This window comes from Canis lupus, chromosome 7 (assembly GCF_003254725.2).
Source record: "Canis lupus dingo isolate Sandy chromosome 7, ASM325472v2, whole genome shotgun sequence".
Classification (NCBI taxonomy): domain Eukaryota; kingdom Metazoa; phylum Chordata; class Mammalia; order Carnivora; family Canidae; genus Canis; species Canis lupus.
Genome location: NC_064249.1, coordinates 43282032 through 43293470, shown reverse-complemented (window position 1 = coordinate 43293470; position 11439 = coordinate 43282032). Strand labels below are relative to the sequence as shown.

Below are 11439 nucleotides of genomic sequence, written 5' to 3'. Positions count from 1 at the left end.
ATCCGTGGCTGCTTTTACTACCAGGGCAGAGTTTATTTGTAGCAGGGACTGTATGGCCTGCAAAGCCTCAAAGATTTACCACCTGGCCCTTTACAGAGCAAGTGTGCTCTGTTCTAGGATATTTAAATCAAGATGAGTTTCTCCAAGAAAGCAGGTCATTAGAGAAGTTACTTCTTAAGCAAAGGCCGGATGTCTAAGAGTCCACAAAAATGATGCAAACCACCGCAAGCTCTGGTATTTAATCAACTGCTAATGACACCCTGCACCTTGCTGAGGCAGGCCAGTAGTGAGACAGGGTGGTAATTTTGAGGAACCAACCACCAGAGGAAGAGGGTGGTATTTGAGGCTAGAAGCTGGGGAGCAGGGGGAGGGGCAGGTTTGAGTGAGAGCAGATTCTCAGGCTCCAGCTTGGGAAAGAAGCCACCGGGCCAGACAGGATGGTCCAAAGTGTTCACACAGGGGCTTGCACATGGTGGGTGCTCCATCGGTATCCTCAATGGAAATGCTGGCTTCAGGGTTCACAGGGCCCTGTGAACAAGAACTCAGGCAGAGGGGCAGGGCTGAGGTAGATGGGAGTTCCGTGGTCATAGGCTCTGAGCAAAAGAACAAGTGCATAGCCCTCCCAACTGAATGCTGGAGCTTGGCTCAGTGTGTGTGTGTGTGTGTGTGTGTGTGTGTGTGTGTGTCCTAGGCTGAAGTGATTGTCTTGCTGGGGTCTGAGGGGTCACCTTGTTGGGGTATCAGTTTCTGGGGGGACAGGTGGGTGCTCCTAGGAGGTTTTCTGGATCTTTTCCCTCCTTGGGACTGACCTTGGAGGTAGAAGGGGACCTGCTGTGGCCCCCCTGGGATGTGGGTCATGCAGGAAAGATGAACTGGCCCAGAAAGCTGACCAAGAAGCTCTGTGTCTGAAGGCAGAGGGTGTAGATTCCGAAAGATCTGTATTTGTTTCTCTTCCATTGTCCTTGAATTCCCTCTGCCCCCACCACAGCTCCCAGTCGGGCCTTAGTGAATGTTCCAGCCTGCGCTCAGCCAAGCAGGGAGATTAGGGGAGAGGTCTTATGCTTGATTTTGGGTGGAAGCCCTGAACCAGGAGTGGCAGCACCCATGGTCCATCCTCACCAGAATCTTCTCCCTTTGCCAACTTTGGCAGCTCTGGGTTTGGTTTTATTGGGGGAGGTGGCCTTTCCTCCTCCTGAGACGGTGCTGGACAAGGCGTAGCCTCTGGGGGCAGGGCAAGGACCAAGGGCACAAACTGTGACAGGTTACTTTAGAGTCCTGGACAGGAGAGGTCCCCCTTGCTCTGGAGATGGCAACTGTTCAGAGGGGTCTCCAGGTTGTGTGCCCACGAACTTTGGGTGGGGGACCCTCTCCCATGTGCTTCTCTGCATCTCTGCTAACTTCAGGACAAATTAGAGGCCTCGGAGGGAGGAGGGGAGCCTGGGGCCACCTCTCTCTCTCTCTCTCTCTCTCTCTCTCTCTCTCTCTCTCTCCTCTCCACTCCTCTAGCACAGCTCTCCTGGAGCTCCCTAAATGAACGGACGCTTCGGTTCCAAGGCAGTGGGCCCTTCTGTCTCTTGGCATCACACTGTCCACAATCGGGTCTCTCCCAGTTGCTCTGGGCTCACGCTGGAGCTTCGGGGGCGCGAGGCGACCTTGCCTGGCGGCTGGGGTGTCACAGCCCCCTCCCCGCCGCGTGCCCCCCTCCGAAGACTCTCCAGCAGCCGAGACTGCAGGCACAGCTCCCTTCGAGCGGGACGGGGTGCTCCGGGGGACGAGACCCCTGCGGAGGCCACAGCGCAGGAGCCCAGCGCTTCCCGCTCCCCAGCCCCCGCAAGGCTCCGCCCCTCCCGGCTCCGCCCCTCCCGACTCCGCCCCTCCCGGCCCCGCCCCTCCCGGCCCCGCCCCTCCCGGCCCCGCCCCTCCCGGCCCCGCCCCTCCCGGCCCCGCCCCTCCCGGCCCCGCCCCTCCCGGCCCGCCCCTCCGGCCCGCCCCAGCAATCGCTGCCCCGCCGGCCCCGCCCCGCCCAGCGCTTTGTTCCCCGCGCGGTGCAGCTGCGCGCGGCGGCCACACGGGGGCGCGGCGGGCCGGCCTGCGATCCCCATCCTCTCCCCTGGCCGCGGCGCCCCGCCTCCGCCCACCTGGGCCGCCAGCTGAGCGCCCCGGGGCTGCCCCAGCACCGGAGGACGCCCTCGGCCCGGGGCCCCTTTGCGATCGTCTGCCAATCCAAGCCTCCCGCCTGGGAGCCCAGCCCGCTCCGTCCCGCTCCCCGACTCTTGTCTCTGCTCCTGGGGCCGGGACAGACTCGGGGAGCCCCTGCATCCCCCCACCGCATCGCCCACCGGTCTTGTCGGCCCCCGACCCCCTGGCGGGCCACCCTTCTGTCTGTGTGACGCGTGGCGGTGCTTTCTTCTCCTGGGGAGAAATCTCCGAGTCTCACTCTAGCTCGAGAGGAACACTTACCTTTCTGAGATGAGCTCCTAAGCTCAGTCATGTCTGTTGAATGGCTAGGAGAACTAGGGAAGGCCCTGGGGCATTCAGCACCGTACTACTTTTTTAGGACGATTTTGGGTTCACAGCAAAATTGAGAAACGCAGAGGCCAGTGCCCCCTCCCCCTGCACAGCCTCCCTATTGTCACCGGGAAGCGGAGTGGCTTATTTGCTACAATGGCTGGACCTAGGCTGACTCATTATTGCGCCAAGTCCATAGTTTACCTTGGACGTCACTCCTGCCCTTGTACCGCCGATGGGATTTGACAAGTGTATGACGACATCCTATCATGCCAGTTTCACTGCCCTACAGCTCCCAGGGCTCCCCAGTCACCTGCCCTCCCCCAGTCCCTGGGAACCACTAATCTTTTTACTGGCTCCCTAGTTTTGCCAAATCACCTTAATTTTCACAACCATCCAAGAGATAGGACCCTTCTGGTTTTATCTTTGAAGAAACTGAAGCTCAGGGCTGTGGCCAGAGCCTACGCAGCTTCCTGGCAGGAGGGTCGTTAAATGCCATGTGCCACCCAGGCTCTCTGCGTCTGTGGTCTGGATATCCTCCTGAACAAGAAAGCCAGCAGTGGCTTGATAGCAGAGCCTGAGGGAGCCCATCACCGTGGCCCTGACTCAACCTGGCTGGCAAACAGGCGCCCTTTCCCAGGGGACCCCACTCAGGGGACCCCACTGTCCTGTGTGCATGTTATTGCAGCTGGGAAGTGTAACAGGTGCACACTGCATGACTTTGCTCCAGGGAAGAGGCTGCTGGCAGGCCTACCCTGAACATTAGCGGGCTGGTGGCCCCTGGCCTGTGGTCTGCCCCTCCTTTGCCCCACCTTGGGCTCCTGCCTCCCCATGCGAGACTTCCAGAGCATGTGTAGACATCCAGCCTGTAGTCCAGGTTCCATCCCCAGCCTAGAACTGGTGCCTCCAGGCTACCCCTCAGGCCTAGACGTACACATACTAAGGGGAACCAGACACCCATAGGAAAGGAAACTGCAGAGGCCCTAGAAGTGGGTTCTGGGCTCTTTATGTGGGGTCCCATGTACCCAGGAGATGCTTCAAGTGAGCACATCCCCTTGACCATCTGGTATGCTTACCAGATTTAGCAAATGAAAATACAAGATATTTAGTTGAATTTGAATTTCAGATAACAAATAATTTTTCTACTATGGGTATATCTCCAGGGCATACTTAAACTAAAAGATGATTATTGTTTATCTGGAATTCAAATGTAATTGGGTATCCTATATTTTATTCACTGACCCTATCCAGTGGACTTCTGATCTTTGGAGGAGAGACGCATCAGGAAACAGGCCCTAGTGTGGCCCTCTGAAAATGAGGCATGGGGCAGGAGACCCAGTCAACAAAACTAAGGCTAGACTGGCTATCGGGTCCTGGGGACAAGGTCCTTGCCAAGGGCTAGCTCCTGGAAGGCCAGTGTGGTTTGACAATACATTTTACCAAGGAAGCCTCTGGAAGGCACATATGTTGGAGGGGGGGCAGGAGAAAGGAGCAGATGATGATGGGAGTGGGGTGGGGATCAGAGGAGTGTGCTTGGAGCTATGACCACCATCACTATCCCTCCTAGAGGGTTGGAGAGGGTCAGGGGCATGTGGAGGGAAATCCAAGGAGAGTTAGGGAGGACAGGAGGGAACACGGATGAATCCCTGGGCCTGCCTGAGTGAAATAGCACTGCAGGTGTACGGCCAGCTTCCCTAACTACACCTCCCTTCCACCCTTGTTAGCATCCTGAGCCAGGTGGTGAGGGGGGACGGACAGGACTTGAGGGAAGCAGGGTGGACCCCATACTGAACAGGATCTCCCTGCTGCCTTGGTGTTGGCATTTGATGATCAGGGTCTGGGTCCATCAGCAGCGTGGCCTCCTAGGGCAACAAGAAGAGCTGTCATCAGGAGAATAATTGGCATAGAGAGGAAATATTGGATACGGTAGAGAGACCAAGGCAAAGGTTCTAGAATGATTTCTGAAAATCTTTTGGGACTGACTGACCAGGCTGTTTGAGAAGCTGAGCTCCAGTCTACCTAGGGGAGAGAGGAGCCGCCGTCCTCCAGGCAGTGTCCTGGACAAGCTCGAGCCAGCGGGGAATACTCCTCACATGCTTCCCTGCCTCTGGCCAGAACCACATCTTCGACTTCTCTACGCCTCAGCCTCCTCACCTGATGAGTGGAGACAACTGTGAGCTTATCAATCAAATGAAATCCCACAGAACAGCAATTTGCTGATGGGAAAGTGCAAGTACAAGGCAGCATTCTTTATCAATGCTGTGTCTATTAAGACCTTCTTGGGGGCCAGGCTCTGTGTCAATTAGGGAAGAACTGCAGAGATTCTCAAGGAGCTCTGTTCCAGGGGGAAAACATGTGACCGGGTCACATGCATGTAGACAGGGTACCTGAAGTGTGCAACATGGACTCGGGTCATGGAGATTGAATTTATCTTCAGACGAAACTTGAGAAGAAGATACACATACCTACTCATGGTCCCACAAATGTCCACTTCATCGCCTTCTACTCCTACCCCCGATTCCCCCTCTTCCACACTCCTCCACAGAAGGGCAGTGGGATGGGGGGCAGAGAGAAGATGGTCACCCCAGAGAGAACCAATTGTCTGGTGTCTGGAATGCGTAGCCAAATCTTATTCTGTAGGCAGATGTTCGCTGCCATGTCCACGGGCAGGTGGCCTATCCAGCATAGAGAATAAAGCGAAAAATAAACTGGGAATGGAAAGCAAGCCCAAGAACTCGTCCTGTGTCTGCAATGAAGGCAAAACCCATGAAAAATAAAGCTTTTCAGAGATAATTCCATATGCAGCCCTAAGCACGTTGATGGCAACACAGGCCCGTGGGTATGCGTGTACAGGCCTGCGTGCGTGCTTGCACATATGTGTGCATGAAAATAGAATATTCAGCGAGTGCATCCCCATTGGAAAGACAAAAGGGGAAGCATTCCCGTGTGTCGCCTTGTGTGCTTGCTATAGAATGGCGTGGTCGGTGGGTTATTTTGGATCTGGATTGGTGTCAGTCTCAACAATATTTACACCACACAGCCTTGGTTTATGCACATCCTGCGTATTGGGCAACGTTAGTCCTGGAAAGAGACGAGGACGGCCTTGGTTGGGAAATGAGGCCCCTTGCAAGTGCTCCGTGCTGCGGAAGCATGAGCTCCCACCTTGTGACAGCATGAAGACATCCCGGGGCTCCTGTCACCCACCCCTTCGCTTTCCAGATGATCAAATAGAGATTTAGGGAGTTGAGGTGACTCTTTTCAAGGTCACACAGAGAACCAGTGGCCCAGAAAGGCTCGGAAAGCAGCCTCCTAAGTTCTGGCAAGCCCATCGGGCCGTCCTTCGCAGTGGTAAAGAGGGACTGAAAATGGGAAACAATCCAGGAATTTCTCAAAAATCCCGAAATCGTAGACAAGGGCCTTTGTCCAAACTGTTGGTTGGACCCTGTTGTTAGAATCAGAAGCCAGGGGATCCCTGGGTGGCACAGCGGTTTAGCGCCTGCCTTTGGCCCAGGGCGTGATCCTGGAGTCCTGGGATCGAGTCCTATGTCGGGCTCCTGGCATGGAGCCTGCTTCTCCCTCCTGTGTCTCTGCCTCTCTCTCTCTCTCTCTCTCTCTCTCTGTCTATCATAAATAAATAAATCTTTAAAAAAAAAAAAAGAATCAGAAGCCATAAGGATGCTGCTTTTCGTATGAACAGGTAAGAGGAATGACAAGGGGACCTTGTCCTCAGCCACGCCCACTGACTGCACCTGACCTCTGTCGCCTTTTGGTGCTGCAGTATTCAGGCACTCTCCACTTGGGATACAGCTCCAATAGGTGAGTATGCGGGTGAGCAGACACTCAGAGGGCCAGGAACCCCCTTCCCGCATCTCGGCAGCTAGAGCAGGAGACCAGCGCTGTGGCCCTGGCACTTCTGACGCTCCTGCTGTGACTTCGCACCTGGACACAGCGACATTCACTTAACCGAGTGGCAGCCTCCTGGGGGGCTGCTGGGGATGCTGCTGGGGAGCTGCTGGGGATGCTGCTGGGGATGCTGTTGGGGATGCTGCTGGGGAGGCTGATGGGAGGCTGCTGGGGAGGCTGCTGGGGGGCTCCCGGGGTGGGGGGCTGCTGGGGATGCTGAGGAGGCTGCTGGGGGGGGGTTGCCAGGGGACTGCCTGGGGGGCTGCCAGGGGAGCTGCTGGGGATGCTGGGGAGGCTGCTGGGGAGGCTGCCAGGGAGGCTGAGGTCCTACCTCTTTGGGTTTCTCCCTGGTTTCTGGGGCTGGCTCTCCAATTCCCACCAGTCCTCTGAGCTATGATAGCCTTTCAACAGATCCGTTTTCTCCTTCACTGTTGGCCTTCCCCGCCTTGCAAACGAGCACCTAGCTTCCTGCCTTCTAAAGGAATGAATAGCCTACGTAAGTCCTGGCTTTAATGCTTTTCCTTAGCCCACTGTTCTGTTCATACGTGTCTCCCCATAAAGATCAGAGAGCCACTTGTCTTTGATGTCCGAACAAAATAAAGTTGGAGGCCATCCTTATGTTTCCCCAGGGCCTACAGCCTTACCCCAAGGAGAGAAACTGTAAAGGTCAGCACGTCTCCGTGTCCAGCTGGTCACCCAGGGGAGCCTGCAGAAGCTTATGTGGAGGGGCACCCAGGTGGTTCAGTGGTTGAGCGTCCATCTCTGGCTCAGGGCTTGATCCTGGGGTCCTGGGATCGGGTCCTACATCAGGCTCCCCACAGGGAGCCTGCTTCTCCCTTTGCCTGTGTCTCTGCCTCTCTCTGTGTGTCTCTCATGAATAAATAAAAATCTTAAAAAAAAAAAAAAGAAAAGAAAGAAAGAAAGAAACTTACATGCAAGGCCCCGCCCAAGTGCCCCGCCCTGCCGTCATTTGCCCCCATTGGTGGAGTGGCCAATGCTGGGCCTCAGGATGACCCACACAAGTTGAAGAGACCCACCTGCAGGCAGAGGGATGGTTAGTGCAGCTGCGTGTGAAACCAGGGAGAAGCTTAAGCCATCACCCCTCTCTGCCAGCTCCCGAGGAGCCCAAACCAGTCGCTAGTGGGTGTGTGAGGATGTGGTGCACAGAAGGGCACGTGGCCAGTAGGCACTGGGTGCCTGTGTCTTCCTCAAAGTCATATGTTGAAACCTCACCCCCACAGGATGCCGTGAGGAGGTGCGGACTTTGGGAGGCGAGTGGGACGAGATGGGGTCATGGGGATGGGGCCCCGGGCTGGGGGTAGTGCTGTTAGCAGAGATGCAAGGAAGCTTGCTTCCTCTGTGCTCTCTGTCCTGCAAGGACACGGCATGGAATGGTGGTGGACGGCACAGAAGAGGGCTTTCCGCAGAACCCTACCGTGTGGGCGCCCTGATCCTCCACCTCCAAGCTCCAGGCCCACGAGGTTGATAAGCCACCCAGGCTGTGACACTCTGCTCCCAAGAGTCGCAGTTCCTGTCCCCCTGTGGGAGCCTGAGGTGCCGGAGGAGCAGAGGGTAGCATCACAGGAGTGTAGCGACAGGAGACGGACAGACAGACACGTCGCTGTTGGTTTGGGCTGGCCTGTTTACGTAACTGAAAGTGAGATGTTTCCTCTATCTGAATGTGCCCAGTAAATGCACAGCAGCCCCTTAAGCTGGGGGGTCAGGGAAGGGAGCCTCCACAGAGGGGGGTGAAGGGCAGGGGGTGTGGAGCCCCTGCTAGCTGGCTCACTAGCACGTCCTGCCCTCTGAATGAGAAGCAGGTGACTTCAGGGGAAGTCACCGTGCAAGACAGCAGCCCCGCGGAGTGCCACAGCCACGGCCTTCTGTAGACCTAGGGGCACCACGGCTTTCCCTGGCTCTTTCTCTCGTACTCCCAGAGCCTGCGGAGGACGCGAGTAGAGGTCCCTGTGTCACAGGTCTAAACATAGAAATCAAGCTAACAGATTGTTACATAAACTATGTTCTAGTCTTCTTTTTTTTTTTTTTACAATTTTTTTAAAGATTTAATTTTTTTATTTATTCATGACAGACACAGAGAGAGAGGCAGATAAATAGGCAGAGGGAGAAGCAGGCTCCCTACTGGGAGCCTGACGCAGGATTTGATCCCGGGACTCCAGGATCATGCCCTGAGCTGAAGACAGGCACTAAACCACTGAGCCACCCAGGCTCCCATGTTCTAGTCTTCTATCTCGGTGAGCATCCCTTCGGAAAGATCTAGAAAGCTGGATTCACTAGATGCTCCGGATCCTGGAGGTTCTGGTGGGGGGAGCAGGTCCACCGGCCCACAGCTGCGCCCTCTCTTCCACCCCCACTGCCACCAGCTGCTCCACCCCAAAGACTGAGAGGTCTCGTTTGTGAATGCCCCAATCTGGAGGTGTAAGTTCTTTCCATCCTCCCCAACAAACAGCCACCCCTGGGGAGACTCCTCCAGCACCCGGCCTTCAGAGTCCTGGGGAGGAGCGCCCAGGTGGCTCAGTGGTCAAGCATCTGCCTTCGGTCAGGTCATGATTCCAGGTCCTGAGATCGAGTCCCTCCATCGTGCTCATGGGGAACCTGCTTCTCCCTCTCCCCCCTGCTCATGCTCTCACTCTCTCTCTCTCAAAAAAATAAATAAAATCTTCAAAAAAAGAAAGAAGGAAAGTCCTGGGGAGAGGTACACTTGGTCCTGGAAGCAGGCTTGCAGCCATTCAGCCCATGAGCTGAGGGTCCCAGGTGCTCTGAGCATGCTCTGTCTAGAACGGGCGCAGGGTCCTTAGATTCCAGGCCCATGGGGGCCCCTGAACACCTGGGGCAGAGGCAAGAGTCTGCTCACCAGGCCAAAGGACTGTCCTGACAACGCTTCTCATCTCCTCAAGCCCCATTTCTAGGCTCAGGTTCTGAAATCATGATTCCCTTCCTGGCATGTGGGATGAGCCAGGCCTCCTCCGTCGCCTCCAGCCCCAGGGTGGTCTCTGTTGTGCCCAGGTAGGCGCAGGGGACCGAGCGAGGTGGGGCTGTCAGTGGGCAGCATCTGGACAGGGGGCCCAACCACATGTTATCAAAGTTGTGCAGCTGGATGACTCTCCCTGGCTCTCCTCGAACAGCTTTCCATGCCCGGCAGCCCCTGAGAAATGACCAGCTCCACATTCTGATTTAAGAAGAGGCTGTCCTTGTGCTTTACTTCTTTCAGCTTTCCTGCGGGAACTGGCAACTGGTGAGCCCTCATCATCAGATTATCCAAAGCAACTCAGATAATCACTGGGATAAGTAATGGGTACTGACCCCTCCTTCCCTCTCCTCCTTTTCCCCTCTGCCCTTCCCTCCTTCCTTTTCCATTGGAGGAAGAGAAGCAAAACAGAAGGAAAAAGGTAAATAATGTAGGTAACCATGATTATTTTAAATGTTATTGAGGGAACAGAGAGGTAAGACAGCAAGAAACCAATGTTGACTGAGCACCTAGTGTGCGGTGGGCAGGTGTTGTGCGAGCCCCCTCCAGCCCCGCCCCAAGCCCCCTGAGTATGGTCACACCTCCTCCCTGCTGCCCTGAGCCAGGCTGTGAGGTGGTGAGCAAGGTGGGGACCCAGGGCACAGGCTGGGAGGCTTGGAACCCTCAAAGCTCTGTACGGAGGAGGGAGGGAGACAGTGGAGCTCGGTGACCCCGACCCTGCATGTTGTGCCCCCTTCTTTCTTGCCTTGCTGCCCCTACCTGCCCCCTGCAGCTTGCTGTCCCGCCCCCGTCCTAGGGCTGGGTTACCCCGGCCATGAGGAAAGGGAAATGCACTATGCGAGGCACAATGCCCTTCCCACAGGAATGACGCTGAAATGGCAAAGTAAAAAGCCATTTCCATCAAAGCAGGCACTCCGGCTGTGTGCTGCCATTCCCAGATCTGGAGAAAGGCCCAGAAGGCCCGCTGGGCAGGGGTAGGCCACGCACGGAATCGGAGCGCTGTGTGGCAGGACAGAGGCAGGCTGAGCTTTGTGTCAGCGGAGCCCTATGAGGACAGACGGTCCTGTCCTCCCTCTGGGGGTCGACACATTGGCCCCCTCGCCCTGCCGCCTTGACCTCAGGGTCCTGCAGAGCACTGCCTGGGTGCCTGGTGGCTCTGAGGCCACCGCTGGGGACTGGAGGATTCGCTCCATGAGCCTCCTTTTCCAGGAGGCCTGCAGTCAGGCTGAGGCCTGGGCCTAGGGCTCTAGGGGTCACACGCAGCAGCATAGGGTGCCTCATCCAGGGGAGGGGGGCGGAGTCCACAACTGTGGGATCTGGCTCTTTCTGGGGGATGGGTGGAGGGGAGCGGGCCTCGGGGTGGAGCTCCAGTGGCTGAGGCCTGGCATAAGTAGGCCCAGCAGTGGGGTCCCTGCGCAGCAGCTGGAGCAGCGTGGCACAGCGCGGCTTGGGATTGTTGCTGCCTTCCTGGCTTCCAGGCCATGGAGGATTTGACAAGGGCAGCCCTCATGTACCCTTGACTGCCACCTGCTGGGAAATGGCTATGGCACAGAAATCCAGCGTCTATCACAACAGAGGTGCAGATCTGTCTAGGGTGTGGATAGCGCCTCTTCAGAAGTGGCGGCGTTGTGCAGTACGCAACCCGCACAACCGATTCTGGGGACTCTGCAAGCCAGACTCTGCGGCTCTTGTGGAGATAACTTACTTGCTTTGATAAATGCCTTCTCTACTTCAGCTACCCGGGCGGGTTCTGGTGTTTGACTAAGAATCTCAACAGATACAAATAGGGATAAGGAGATGTGCCTCGTAGGGTTCAAACCTAGTGGACCCACAGATGTGAGAGTCCTCTGAGAAAATATAAAACCCTTCATGGGACTCAGAGGGTTTGTGCTGAATGTCTTAATTTGTAGAGGAACGCGGGAGAGGGTCTGATGCACTCTATCTTCCGTCCTTATTCCCGAAACCTCCTTGTTTATGCTTTTGCATTTGTTGTCAAGGTCAAGGGTCATGGTTACAAGGAGGGCTCACAAGGATAACGACAA

At 56.1% G+C, this 11439-nt stretch overlaps 2 long non-coding RNA genes across 2 annotated transcripts; one reads left to right on the top strand and one right to left on the bottom strand.

Annotated features, from left to right (window-relative positions):
• Window positions 1-223: 223 nt before the first annotated feature.
• LOC112648261 (uncharacterized) lies at window positions 224-2676 on the bottom strand. The gene is made up of 2 exons (XR_003128871.3): window positions 2461-2676; window positions 224-528 (listed from the first exon to the last, which is right to left on the bottom strand). It is a non-coding gene; the product is annotated as an uncharacterized LOC112648261 (long non-coding RNA).
• Window positions 2677-5644: 2968 nt separating this feature from the next.
• On the top strand, window positions 5645-7268 carry LOC118355266 (uncharacterized). The gene is made up of 4 exons (XR_004817376.2): window positions 5645-5856; window positions 6206-6324; window positions 6823-6907; window positions 7041-7268. It is a non-coding gene; the product is annotated as an uncharacterized LOC118355266 (long non-coding RNA).
• Window positions 7269-11439: the final 4171 nt, after the last annotated feature.